Source organism: Schistocerca cancellata, chromosome 3 (assembly GCF_023864275.1).
Source record: "Schistocerca cancellata isolate TAMUIC-IGC-003103 chromosome 3, iqSchCanc2.1, whole genome shotgun sequence".
NCBI lineage: Eukaryota > Metazoa > Arthropoda > Insecta > Orthoptera > Acrididae > Schistocerca > Schistocerca cancellata.
Genome location: NC_064628.1, coordinates 913,522,468 through 913,537,233, shown reverse-complemented (window position 1 = coordinate 913,537,233; position 14,766 = coordinate 913,522,468).

Here is a 14,766-nt window from a genome sequence, read left to right as displayed (position 1 = left end):
ATCGTGTAGGGGAGCACGCAGACGTGCCGTAACGCCACACACCGCTGGGTGGCTTGCGGAGTATAAATGTAGATGTAGATGTAGACGTGGCATGAATTCAAAAATGGCTCTGAGCCCTATAGGACTTAACATCTAAGGTCATCAGTCCCCTAGAACTTAGAACTACTTAAACCTAACATACCTAAGGACATCACACACATCCATGCCCGAGGCAGGATTCGAACCTGCGACCGTAGCGGTCGCGCGGTTCCAGACTGTAGCCCCTAGAACCGCTCGGCCACCTCGGCCGGCGTCATGGATTCGAATAATGTCTGACGTAATGCTGGAGGGAACTGAAACCATGAATCCTGCTAGGGCTGTCCGTAAATCCGTAAGAGTACGAGGGGGCGGAGATCTCTTCTGAACAGCACGCAGCAATGCATCCCAGGTATGCTCAATAGTGTTCATTTCTGGGGATTTTTGTGCCTAGAGGTAGTGTTTACATTCAGAACAGTGTTCCTGGAGACACTCGGTAGCAATTCTGGACGCGTGGGGTGGCGCACTGTGTTGCTGGAATTGCCCATGTCCGTCGGTATGCACAATGGACATGAATGGACGCAGGTGATCAGACACGATGCCTACGTACGTGTCACCAGTCACAGTCTTGTCTAGACGTATCAGGGGTCTCATGCCACTCCATCTTCATACGCCCCACACCATTGCAGAGACTCCACCAGCTTGAACAGTCCGTTGATGATATCCAGGGTCCATGGATTGATGGAGTTGCCTCCACACCCGTACACGTCCATCCACTCGATACTATTTGAAACTAGAATCGCCCGACCAGGAAACCTGTTTGCAGTAATCGAGAATCCAATATGGGTGTTGACGGACCCAGGCAAGGCGTAAAGCTTTGTATCGTGCAGTCATCAAGAGTACACAAATGGGCCTTCGGGTCTGAAAGCCCATATCGATGATGTTTCGTTGAATGGTGCGCACGCTGACACTCGTTGATGGCCCAGCATTGAAATCAGCAGCAATTTGCGGAAGGGTTGCACTTCTATCACGTTGAACGATTCCCTTCACCCGTCGTTGGTCCCGTTGTTGCAGGACCTTTTTCCGGCCGGAGCGTTGTCGGAGGTTTGATGTTTTACTGAATTCCTGGTATTCTCGGTACACACGTGGAATGCTCTTACGGGAAAATGCCCACTTCACCGCTACGTCGAAGGTACTGTGTCCCATCACAAGTACGCCGACTGTAACACTACGTTCAAACTGACTTACATCTTGATAACCTGCCATTGTAGCAGCAGTAACCGATCTAACAGCTGCGCCAGACACTTGTTGTCTTATATAGGGGTTGCCGACCGCAGCACATTATTGTGCTTGTTTACATATCTCTGTATTTGAATACACAGGCCTATGCCAATTTCTTTGGCGCTTCAGTGCATATGCGACGTTGATCCCCTGTGGTCGTGATACATGCGCTGATTCGGTTGGTGAGGGTGTCATAAATCTCTTGGATCCTCTCCTGGGGCAAGGTACCTTACAAATATTGTAACTGGTCCTTGATATAATGGATACTGTCACACGGATGAAGCTGACGTCTGGTCCCACGCATCTTCCGTCAGGGACAGACCCGGGCATCTTGGTGGCCACGGGAGTATCTCGGCACCACATAGACAGTTCACAGCGACACGTGCCAGGTCTGAACGAGCAGTGGCCTGCTGTTCAAGCGCACCAGGAATCTGTCGCAAGAGAGGTAACACATGATGACGCAGCATGTCCATGACGTACCACTGTGCTGTCAGAGTTTTCTCTGTCACCAGAAGCCGTGACCTGAAGTCGTACGCAATGGCTCTCCACACCATGACGGCATGCTAACGCCGCTGTACCTCTCGAAAACACTGGAAGAATGGCAGCTCTACCCAGGTCGCCGACGATAGTCATCCGGAACACTGCAGAATGACGACTATCTGCTGAACACAATGCGGCGTCATTCATTAGTAGTTCATGCTTCCTGGTCTGGCACCATTCCAGACGCTGTCGCTTGTGCTGTGGTGTTACGGCAACTTACGCATGGGACGGTAACTCCCTCCTCAGACTGTTGCTGGTCTTCGACCAATGGTGCAGTGTTACACTGAATGTTACAGAGACGCCATTACTTGTTGTCACATGGCAGGTGCAGGTTTGAATGGGTTACGATGTTGGTACTCTGTACGACGGTATTCCCTTATTGTTGTCAGATGTGGTTCAAAATGGTTCAAATGGCTCTGACCACTATGGGACTTAACATCTGAGGTCATCAGTCCCCTAGAACTTAGAACTAATTGAACCTAACTAACCTTAGGACATCAGACACATCCATGAGCGAGGCATGATTCGAACCTGCGGAAGCGCCTAGAACCGCTCGGCCACACCGGGCGGCGATAAAGTGTATGCGTGCCTTCACCTGACCATACAGTTCGCAACTGAATGCTCCAAAAATATTGATATCGGACGATTCGACGATCTAGCCAAATGGATACCCACACGAGGCCGCATTCAGACTTTGTTGGGTGCTAATTACGCTGTCTCACAGGCGTACGTGCCCTTCTCAGCGATTACTCAACATCTTATGACGCTGTTGAGACCCCTTGTATGCCCTATCAGGCCTGATGACAACGCTAACAAGATTACATTCTGGCGGCTGTTCCATCTGTGTCACAAGGAACTGCATCTCTAATCATTTACACATCCGCCAGTGGAGCGTTTGTGTGCGAAGTTACACTGACAAACTACAAAAGATAGAAACATAGTTGCAACGTTCCTGGAAAGAGAAAAATTCAAATTTTTATGCATTCAATGTGAGCACCATGTGTCAAACGACATGTAGTTCATTTCCTGCCTCACACAAAGCAGCTGATCTCTATAAACACGTCCGACATTACCTGAATGACATCATTCCAGGACGTTGGATTGGAAGATGAGAAGCAGAAGATGAACTTCACTACCAGTGGCCTCCCACGTTTCCAGACCTCACACCTTGCCAGTTATATCTATGGGGTTACTCAAAAGACTGTGCTTCTACCCCCCACCCCCCTATGCTGACAGCCTTGAAAGTCTGCGACGTCGCACTGTTGAAGCTGTGAATACGATAACGAAACGAGAGACCGACTGCTTCGTGTGTTGCAGGAAATGAGTCATCGTTTTGATACTTGTCGTGTAACACATGGTCTCGCAATGAATGCATAAAACTTTGAACTCTTCTATTTCAGGAACTTTGGAACTGTGTCTGTATCTTTTATAGTTTGGAAGCAATAAATGTTTTAAATTTGTTACTTCTTTTTGAACAGCCTGTGTGTAGGGTGAATCACGTAAAACCTGCACTGCAGATATTGCGTAAATGGGAAGTGCTATTGATGTGCGGGTTTCACAGAATGGATTGATAGTCAGGGGCTCGTAATGTTAGCCAATTAACATATTGGAATGATACTTAGAAAGTATACTTCTTATACAAACATATACTTTTTAAAATGAAACAATGCCTATTGATATTAACAATCTAAAAATAGATTCAGTTAGAATGTCAGTGGTATTTGTGGCAGGATTCTAGAGCGAGTCGTAGTTTTTGTGCAAACATACACTTGTTTAAATGGTAGACTGCCTATTGACGTTAACATACTAAAAATTGGGTAAATCGTAATGCCAGTGCTGTTTTTTTGCAGGATTCTAGCGCACGTCGTTTACGAGCTGTGATATTTTGAAAACTTTCCACGCGGACGCTCGTTTGTGGCGTTCAACCTGCGTAGTTGCCACGTACGATGTTGTTATTTTTGCGTACAGTGTGGTTGTGTGTTCCTTGCGTGCACTTCGACTTGCTAATCAGTTAGTGTGTGACGGTCCAAGCCGTAGGTCGCGACTCGACGATGACATGGAGAGTGTAGGAAGAATGCAGTTCGTTCTTGTACAGCATATGCGGCACGATATTCCAATAAACGTCAACCACTTCTGTATTTGTCAACTTCTTCAAGCAGTAACTTGATAGTGGTAGTGTAACACCTAGACAACCTGACAGAAGGAAACAAGTGAAGACTGAAGAGGCGGAAATTAATATTCTTGCTGCTGTTGCAGTCGATTGGCACGTTAGCTCCCTTCAGTTGCACGAGGAAGTGGCATGAGTCAGGCAAACGTCGTACGCATTCTAGACAGACATAGGTTCCATCCCTATCACATCCCTCTCCATCAAGAGCTGCGTGGAAATGATTATGAGACTCATGTTAACTTCTGTGCATTGGCATTAAGACAGGATACTCCAGATGTATCATGTATCTTATTTAGTAATGGAGCCACATTTACCAATTAAGGCCACGTAAACCGCCGAAAGATGCACTATTGGTCTTCTGACAAACCCCATTGGTTTCACGTGAAACGGCAGCGTCCATGGAGTGTAAATGTTTGGCGAAACACCAGCTTATAGGCTCGTTTTTCATAGACGGAACACTGAATGCGCACAAGTATCGGAGGCTCCTAAGAGACCATCTTCCATTGATGCTAGAAGAGATTCCTCTGCAGACTAGGGGGAACCTGTGGTACGAACATGATGGCTGCGTAGTGCATAGTGCACGAAATACTATAAAATCTCTTCGCGAATTGTTTCCTAATCGTCGAACTGGACACAGAGGACCTGTACTTTGGCCGGCCCCTTCCCTGTATTTGACGCCTTCGCACTTTTTCCTGTGAGGAAAGCTGAAAGACACTGTCTACAAGGACATACCAAACTACACTCGATCATATGCAACGCAGCCTGCTCGGACATCTCCGTTGAAATGCTAGCGCGTGTGCTGCCACTGCCGGCCATTTTGAACAAAACCTGTGCTCGTCAGTTGTCTCGTTACTGGTCAGAATCATCATAACTTGTGTATGCACTTGTTTAATCCTTTAGTGTGTGCTACCGCAGGTATTGTACAAGCGTCGGTGTGGGAACTTTTCGAAACACGATACCTCGTAAACGACTCGCACTAGAATCTGGCAACGAACACCACTGACACTATAATATACCCTGCTTTCAGTTTGTTTGTGTCAACAGGCACTCTTCCAAATTACAATCAGTTTATTCGGTAACAATACGAACCCCTGACTACCAATCCACCGCACATCAACAGCACTTTCCATTTCCGCAGTGTTTGCGGTGCAAGTATTGGGTAATTCACCCTTCGAAGTCCTTAAATCAAACGTCTAGACCTAAAAGATCGCGTCACTGGCAACATTTCCGATAATACGACGTTCATGTCGAACCAAATAATGACATGCTTACAGAAAAGCATGTGAGTAATATCAAAAGAACCATTTCTGGAAAAGAATTTAATCAATCTTCGAAAGAACACCAAACCAAGTCAGTCCGTTACTTATTGAGATGATGTGTTGAAATAACGGAAGCTTCTGGTTAAGGATACCCATCTGGAAAAGAACTGAACAGGCCGCAAATCGATTACAGAACGATAAATAAAAAGAAAAATATCAAAATGACGTGTGTCACAATATCTGAAAATATGATATTGAGCGTTTTCGTGTCTGAGCTGTTCAGCGAACGTAATGAATAGAATATTCTTGTACTTTCGGAAAGATAACGTAGTATTTGCTGATAGCACAGAGTAATGACTGAGTAGTGTCACTAAACAGCAGTTCAGGTTTACATTATGCGACTGTTTCCTAAAAAACGTATGTACAGCTGTGGTATTGCTGATGTTTACTTTCAATTATTTTACAAACATTTTCGTAAACAAGTGCGTAAGGAACACATAGCACAGCAACCGAAATTATCACGTTTTAGTGGGAAAGAAAAATAAGTGTTTTTCACCTTAATGACAAAAAAGAAAAAAAAATGTTCACGCGCCACAGATTGAGACGAAAGAGCGAAAGACCTACCGAAGGCTCAATGAGTTAAAATAAGAGTGCAGAAGAGGACACGGTGAATGCCATGTGAAGGACGAGGCGGAAGAAGAGAGGGAGAGTATCAGCGGGTAGAGGGAGGGAGGAAGAGAGAGAGAGAGAGAGAGAGAGAGAGAGGGAGGGAGGGAGAGAGAGAGAGAGGGATGGAGACGGAGAGCGACTGCGCTGAGGCAGCCTTGTTGGGGTCCAGCGCACTAAACGCACGGAATTCAAAATGGCGGCTCATTTTATGCGAAATATGCCGTTCCAAAATGAATTTGCTCTCTACTGGTCGTTTTAAAATTTTGTTGTCTTGCATACCCACTAAATTATTTTATTTCTAGAACGAGTTATCGTTCCTAGAAGCAAATTGAATAAATTTCACGTACACAAGAATAATTTCTTACAATGTGTTTCAGTTCTGTTAATTAACGGAGTTAAATAAAACGTATTAAGTACACAAAGTGTAATCATCCGCTCTGCTTCCCTGGAATGTTTATGTTCATACTGTTGCGACAGTATATTGCAAAAAGTTCGACTATCAATACTTGTACTAATGACGTAATTAAGAAACTGTCTTAATCTGATTTCCGTAAGCAATGAAATATGTCACTGAACTTATCTGCCGCATTAATTGAATCCCAGTGATAAGATTTCATAATCTAAATCACACGTATACCGATCAGCGGAGACGTTGACGCATTTTTTTACAGTTACTCTCAAATTACTTTTTATTTTCAAGCAAAAATCAGTAAAGCAAAAGATTTTAGAAATCAGGAACCTTAAACTCAACCTAAAAGATGTAAACATTACAGGGACCATTGCCTGTATATAACACGCAAGTGTTTCCAATTGTTACAGTCATAAGTTGTTTACACTCGTTTTGATTCAAGCATAATACCTAATGTCCATTATACCCTTAATGACATCGAATAATCCTCTAACTGTAATTAATAACTCTGATGAAAGAGATTGCTAATCATATTGAGTCACCTACCAGGCTGCGGTTGTTCCAGTATGCTGAAAAGGCGTCTAGAAAGCTACGCAATGCTATATCTGTGAGGAGGAATCTGGTTTCAGTGTGAAAACAGAAGCCCCGAATAAGGGCGCGCTGCGCCACCTAGGCCTAAAATTTGTCGCTGCAGCCCGCCGTACGTTCACATGGCTACTGCACCTGCGTTACGAATTTTTGCCTATAAGGTGGTAAGACACATCCAGTACATAGTTTCACGCTTTTGGTAAGTCTCACTGAGACATGGAATCAACATGTCTTTCTGTTAGTCGCCATTACCGAACTGATACCGCAAAATAGTGCAGCCGTTTTCCTTCCAGCTGCCCTATGCAGCACAAAACTTTCATATTCTTGCCACACTCGTTGCAATATGCTCTCTTTAACACATAAGTAAATATCGAGATGAATAATTTCACCGAAATCTATTTATCGGGTAAGAATGTTAATGACATACTCGGTAGAACGAGGAACAAATAAAGGAAACAGAAATGAAACATGATTTGCTGCGGAGAGGTAACTGGAGACACAGTCTAAGCATTATTTAATAAATCAAAGAAGAAATAAATAGAAAGCAATTGAACACAAGTCTCTAGTTAACACAGACAATGCAACGTCTCATGGTTGTGTGTAGATTTATTATTGTAGGCATAGAATGACGGTCGTAGATGGTCGTTTTTATTTCCTATGCAACATATTTAATACCTTATGTGTGATAAGATCTTTGGTTAAAGATGTAAAATAAAGAAAACAGTGGCCAGAAGAAAGAGAAAACAGAAGTTAGCTGGTAAGAGAGCGCAGGAGTTTATAATTATTGAAAATTATTCACAAGGATTCTGTTAGGGACGATGCAGAATGATGGACACAGTTGACATATGTTGATAAATATAATACTAACGAAGACGTTGACCAGTGAAAAATGTTGTAATACAGCGTTTGAAAGATGCCTGAAAACTAATTATTACATGACTAAAATAACGTATTGCCTGAATAGTGAAAAGAAAAGAGTACAAAGTAACAGTGAAATAATAAAAACAGTTGGCGACATTTCATCGCAGTGACGTGACTGACAGTAGAAGAAGAGCAAACAAGGCTGGGAGGCGTCTTGGAAAATTAAATACCGCATTTGAAATTGAGCATCCGGACTTAGTATCCCTCACATTCGAAGAAATCAGACAAATAATCCGAAAGTTGAAAAACGAAAAGACATCTGGAGAAGACGGAATAGTTTCCAAAGTGTTGGAAACAGATGGGCAGCCAACTCTCTCTCATTCTTACATAATATTTGGTGAAGTGAAAATGTCAGCCGAGAATGAGACTGTGGATTAATTACATCAAAAGGAATTTCTTTATTTTCAGTCGGCTATAATACCCAAAACATAAAAATTATCCTCCAAATTCGCAAAAGCAAACAGACAGTAATTGTATTTGTCGATTTCAAAACAGGCATATGATTATTTGGACAGACGAAAACTATTTAACATCCAGAGGAATTCCAGGTTGGACTGATCAAGCAGTTTACGACCAACACAACATCAAATGTTAAATTTTTGGGAGAACTTTATTAACTGTTCAAAATTAGAACAGGGCCATACAAGAAGATGAGATCGTCATTACTGTTTATTGTGGTTCTTAAAAAGTGACCATGAAATGCAAAATGAAACCAAGAGCGTAAATATTGACAGAATTCTCCTAAATAAGATTAATCTCCACTATCTAGCAGTAGTTATGACGTTCCAGCTCTCTCCAATAACAGACGAAATCCAGCCTGCAGACGAACTCTATGAAATAGAGCCAAAAAATGTGTCCCATATTTCATAAGAGAAGGCGCACTATATGGAAGGAATCATATCAAGATTTAGCAAGCAACATTTCACCAGTGTGAGGCACTAATAAGGCTGAACCATAGGTTGAGGACAGTAGGTTCTCTCTTTGATTTAGCACAAACTTGTGTCTGATTGTGTGGACAATGCAACACTTCTGCTTAATGTGGTACATTAAAGCTCAACAACAGCTCACTTCGTATCTGGGTATCGGACGCAGAAGATTGTCCTCCAGACAGAGACTGGGGACACGTGAAGTGAGGTTAAGTTGTGTCAGAGTTCTGCTCTGGGTCGATTATTTTTCTTGATGTACATTAACGACCCGCCACTAAACGTGGCATATGAATCAAAAGTAGTTCCCTTTGCAGATAACACAAGTGTTATTCTGTAAGACACGGGGCGTAATATAAACGATGTAGTCAGTAATAGCAGTACTTGTAAAAGTGAAGTTTAATTGTCCCAAGTTGATCAAACAGTCCTTGAAGTCTACCATTTTCATTTCTAAGGCCCGAGTGTAGAAGGGTGGCTTACGCTTGGAAGTATCACATTGAAGATCATGTTGCAGAAACTGAATGTCGCTGTCTCCGTTACAAGAATGAACTCCATACTCTATGAAACTGAAAGAAGGCTTGTTTACGTTGCTTGCTTTCACTGTATTGTCTTGTGTTTCCTTGTTTTTTGGGAAAACTCTATGCACTGAAAAAGAATATTTTAAGCTCAGGAATGCTGCTGCTCTGTGCCCTCAGTACACTACACCGTGTGACGTCACTCACGTATCTCAGGATTGTAGCATGTATTCCATCACTGGATTCGTTGTGACAAACTGACTCATTCAGAAGAAACTACAGAATTCATTCTGTGTACGCTACACGGAAAAAGAATATGCACTTGGATAACACTTCCTTAAGCAGGGTCAGCACTATTGATCAACTTTCACTTTCAGCAAGGTTCCAGCAGAACAGGAAAAGTTAAGTCACGAAACCCAAGTATTCAAATCCAACTTGAAATGTTCCCTTTTGCCGGCCAGAGCGGCCGAGCGGTTCTAGGCGCTACAGTATGGAGCTGCGTGACTGCTACGGTCGCAGGTTCGAATCAGTAAGTGAAAGTTCAAAGTTAGTAAAAGTTCATCAGTAAGTAAAAGTTCATTCAGTTTTATTACAAAAATATAACATTTAAGGGACATAGAAAGATAAGCAATGAATAGGATTTAAGGAAGAAGACTACTTTCAGTCGAAGAGTATTTTCTAAATGCGAAAAATTTTAGAATTTATGTTATCTTCAGAGTTTAAATTTACGATGATTTCCAAAAGAAGTTCCTCGATGAGTATCAACTACAAATGTTTCGTTGCTTTTCTTCATTATAAAAGATTTGGTTGCTATTTTGGTTCTTATTTTGCTGTAGGCGTGTGTCTTCTTATACGAGGTACAGAAGTGAAAAATCTTTTGTGACCTATAGGATTCCGAAATGTCCCTCACGTATTTGGCGCTGTTAGTAATAATTATCACATTAGAAAAATAAAAAGAGACCTACAGTAGGTATTCCCAATAAATGTTTTAAGCTCATTGTTTACTGATGAATCGAATTAAACATACATGTGTCCATCACTGCTATTGTATGAAGTACATGCACGTCGTAGTCTGAAAAGGGAGAGTTGGGTAGGAAGTCAGTATAAGTTGTAACAGCTGTTCATTGGACACTAAACTTTCTAAATGTAACCATTACTTCTATCTAAGATCGAGATAAACACATAGTTATTCTTTATTGTTCTCGATCTGTAGGTATGGTGATGTTACAGTACACTGACATCATATTTATACTGTACATGGAAACAATTTCATCCCCCTGAAAGACAGAACCGTCAATTGTTTATTAGTATTAGGCAGTAGTAAACCTGAACTGAGTGAGGTGAAAGCAGTTCGTCCAAAGTACGTAGACCATATTGAAGAAATGTTCTAAGAGCTGTTTACAATTACCAGTAAAGAGCGGACTGTACTATGGCTTCCTAATCATTTGTATGGCGAGCTGTTATTAGTGCTTATGAACTTAATTAGAATGTAATGACTCTTTTTATATAGCTCTTACGTGAATTTTTTAACAACGGTTTGTAACCGATGTAACAAAAATAATTCCTGCCACAAAAAACGTCAGTTGCTAACTATGAATCTTACAATGCTCGAAGATGACTCAGAATATCATGTATGTGTTTAACATAGGAACATTAAACTCAGTGTTATCATTGATTAATGAGAGGCTATATGTATTGGGTAATACAGTTCTCTCTCCAGTGACAAGTGAGAATAAAGATGATGTTCTGTCCATCAGGAACGTCTTATTTTATGACATCCCTTTCTCAGTCTACAATAGTCCAAAGTTTACGGACATACCATCGAAACAAAAGTTTCCATCAGTTAAGGTCCTGAATGACAGACTCTGACGCACCTAATGAACATAACACAGACGTTCGTAAGTGACATCACCTTGTAAACTAATCACTCCATAATTAAAACATAATTCCATTTGCAAGTCTACAAGCGTCTGTCTTAACATTACAGTTCCTCATAAAAACATGGAGAACCGAGGAATTACGCATAGTTGCAACACAACTTAAACTTAAGCTACCAACATTATTTCAGTCATCTATTCACCAGTAACGGAAAAATGTTTTCGACAGTTGATAGAATTTAGATTGAGATATCTATTTAACTAAGAGATAATTTCGGTCAGTACATAGTTTTCTCTCTGAATGACAGTATGCAAAATGGACCTTAGATATTACAAAGCTTTTTGTTGTTTGCGTGTCGCAGTTAAAAAAAAGCAATCGGAAGAGCCTCCTTGTAACGCTATAGTAACGACATAGAGTCAGAGTCTCCGTCACAATTAATTTCTACGTAGTTTTGTTCAACTATATGCTTAACAGCAAATGCAATTTGCAACTATCAACGTAGTGAGAATAATAGATGTTCTCATGTTTGTAATCCGCTAAGAAAACGTATAGTTACTTACGGAGTAAGAATGCAACAGATCTGATTTCTTACTAGCTGAGAAAACTTGTAACTATATCTATAAAATGGAACTTCCAACTATTCGTGAGAACGCAACCAAAATCTTCATATTTCTTGACTTGTAAGGAAACTAACAAATGTTAGTGCGAATGTAACAGAGTCGTATTATTCCCTGACCCACCTCCAACTATATAACAGGAATGCAAGAAAGTCCTCATTACATTACATTAATAGTTGTTCCATAGATCATGGATACGACATGTCGTAATGATGTGGAACATGTTAGTTTAATGTAAGTTTTCTTTACGCAATAGATCTTTTTTGACAGTTACTACTTCATATCTAAAAATTCATCTATTGGGTAGAAGGAGTTGTCATTCAGAAATTCTTTTAATTTGTTTTTAAATGTTGGTTGGCTATCTGTCAGACTTTTTATCCTTTTTTGGGGAATAACCAAAGTTTTTTGTGGGGGCATAATTCACCCCTTCTGTACCAAAGTCACATTCAATTCAGAATAATGAAGATCATCCTTTTTTCTAGTGTTGTCGTTATGCAATTCACTAATATTTTGAACTGGGATGGGTTATTAATAACCAATTTCATAAGCAAATATCTGTATTGTGAAGGTACAGTGAATATCCCGAGTTCCTTAAATAAATGTCTGCAAGGTGATCTTGAGCGGGCTCCAGCTATATTCTGATTACGCGCTTTTGTGCAGTGAATACTTTTCCTTTTAATAATCTATTATCCGAAAATATGATGCCATTTGAGAGCATTGAATGAAAATAAGCATAGTAGACTGTTATGTTTATTACCAAAATTTGCAAAACTGTAATAGCATAAGTCACTGAACCTAATCTTTAAAGCAGATCATCAATGTGTTTCTTCCAATTCAATTCCTCATCAGTGCACACACACAGAAATTTTGAATATTCTGCAACAGACTTCTATTCAAAGTCTATATTCATCTTTGATGTTGAGAATTGTGTGTACTGTGTTTTCTCGAGGTGTAATGAGAGTCCGTGTGCAGAGGACCTCTTAATAATTTTCTGAAAGACATTATTTACAATTATGCTTGTTTGTTATGTGTAATTAATATATTTGTATGATCAGCAAGAAGAACTAGCTTTGCATAGTCATGAATACAGGGTGGCAAGTCATTAATATATATTAAGAACACTAAGAGATCCAAGACTTAACCTTGTGGGACATCATTCTTCATACCTCCCCAATTAGAGGACTCTGCTGAATTTCTAAGACTATTTGTCCTGTTAATTACAACCTTCTACATTCTTCCAGTTAAATATGAATAAATCATTTCATGTTAAACAACCTTTCACAAATCTTCCATCTATTATTCTGAACTGAGTATGCAACAACGTTAGCATCCACAGCATATTTAGCAAAAGCTTATAGTCTAATAATCGAGGCTATTTACATGTATACAATTCAACAACAAACCGTTAATACGTTGAATCAACGAATTATTTTTACATTAAAAATGAAGTGGCGTTTAAGTACGCTACCTTGGTGCGAAGTACGACACTATCACGTTACAACACGTGGAACTGTTATCCCAATCACCACCGTTGTTGACGATCAAACATTACACTGTAATACATTGAACAATTTCGCCACACTATGTGTGAGGTACGCTTTTGTTTTACTTCACTAGACACACTGCACAGTACTGTTCCTTCCGCCATTAGTATTTCAGATTTGGACGTTCCGTTCATTACGTCTTTGCAGGTCCTAAAGTACCATGAGTCCTATCAACAATACACTCGTCTTTCTGGTCACACTGTTATTTGTATATATTATGTATAATTGGTGGATCATCACGTGACACTCAACACCACTCCCTGCCCTTGCTAGTTGGAGACGTTAATCCCTGTTTCTCTGCAAGCACCGACATCCAACACTCTTGCGTGCGTTCGTCACTCACCAATTCACAGAAGTTGTTCTATTGGTTATAAGTGCTCCAGGAATGATACGAGCCACATATCACCGTAAGATCTTGATGGAACCACACAATAGCACTTCGAACGATATGAGACATCTTTCGCAACGCACGCACTTCCACTTTGTATTTGTCATAAAACACTGCACTTCGTGTTTTGGGAACTCGTTAAGTCCGTCTGTTCGGTGCTTGATCCTCTTCTTTCTTCGTGACGTGATTCGGCGCTACACCGAACATCATTCCTGGAAATGACATTGAGAAAGCATACAAACAAACGTATAGTAGTCATACTGCATTGCGTAAAGGAATAACAATTTTCAAACAGTGCCTTAATTTATAGTTAAATGTAAATATTTTTAACGGAGGGGATGTTGCATCTAATGCCTCATTGAGACAAGAAAATTAAGACCGCCCTACTGTGACGGGCACACAGGTAGACGTGGCTATTTCTTCTTGACATGCTGGGTTCTACTCACACGCGAAATATTCACGTAGCCGTTTGACTGTCCAGTGGAAGAATGTAGATCGTCGAAATTCCGTTGCGGGTCAGTATGGACCGCACAAATGGCGGGTGAAAATATGTTAGTGTTTGCTGCGATTGGTAAAGATTTTTACATATCTACGTGTTTTGTGACTATAGTTTGTTCCTAATGTAGCAATATAGTACTGCACATTTCGGCAAAATTGTTGATGTATATGTTGTAGCGGAAGTGGATGGTTAGGAAAGATAAACCTTCCTTAGTGCATGTACACCATCACCAAAATAACCTTTGGAAGCTAACCATAAAATAAAAAATAAAAAACACATCCATTGATGCAGATGTGCCATCACTGGCGCCGGTTAGTGGATGTGTCGATACCAAACTAGTAACGTTGCATCCGACAATGATACCATACGTCGCCAAGAATATAATTATCGTCAGTTAATTATTGTTATGTTATACAGCTGTGCGGCTATGGTTGACAGCAGTGCAGCTATGATTGAATCTGTGAAGTTCTACCAACGTCTTGGAGAGGAAAGGGAAAACCCCAATTATTATTGTGTCTTCATGGACAGAGGAAAGTACGACTCAGTTATCACC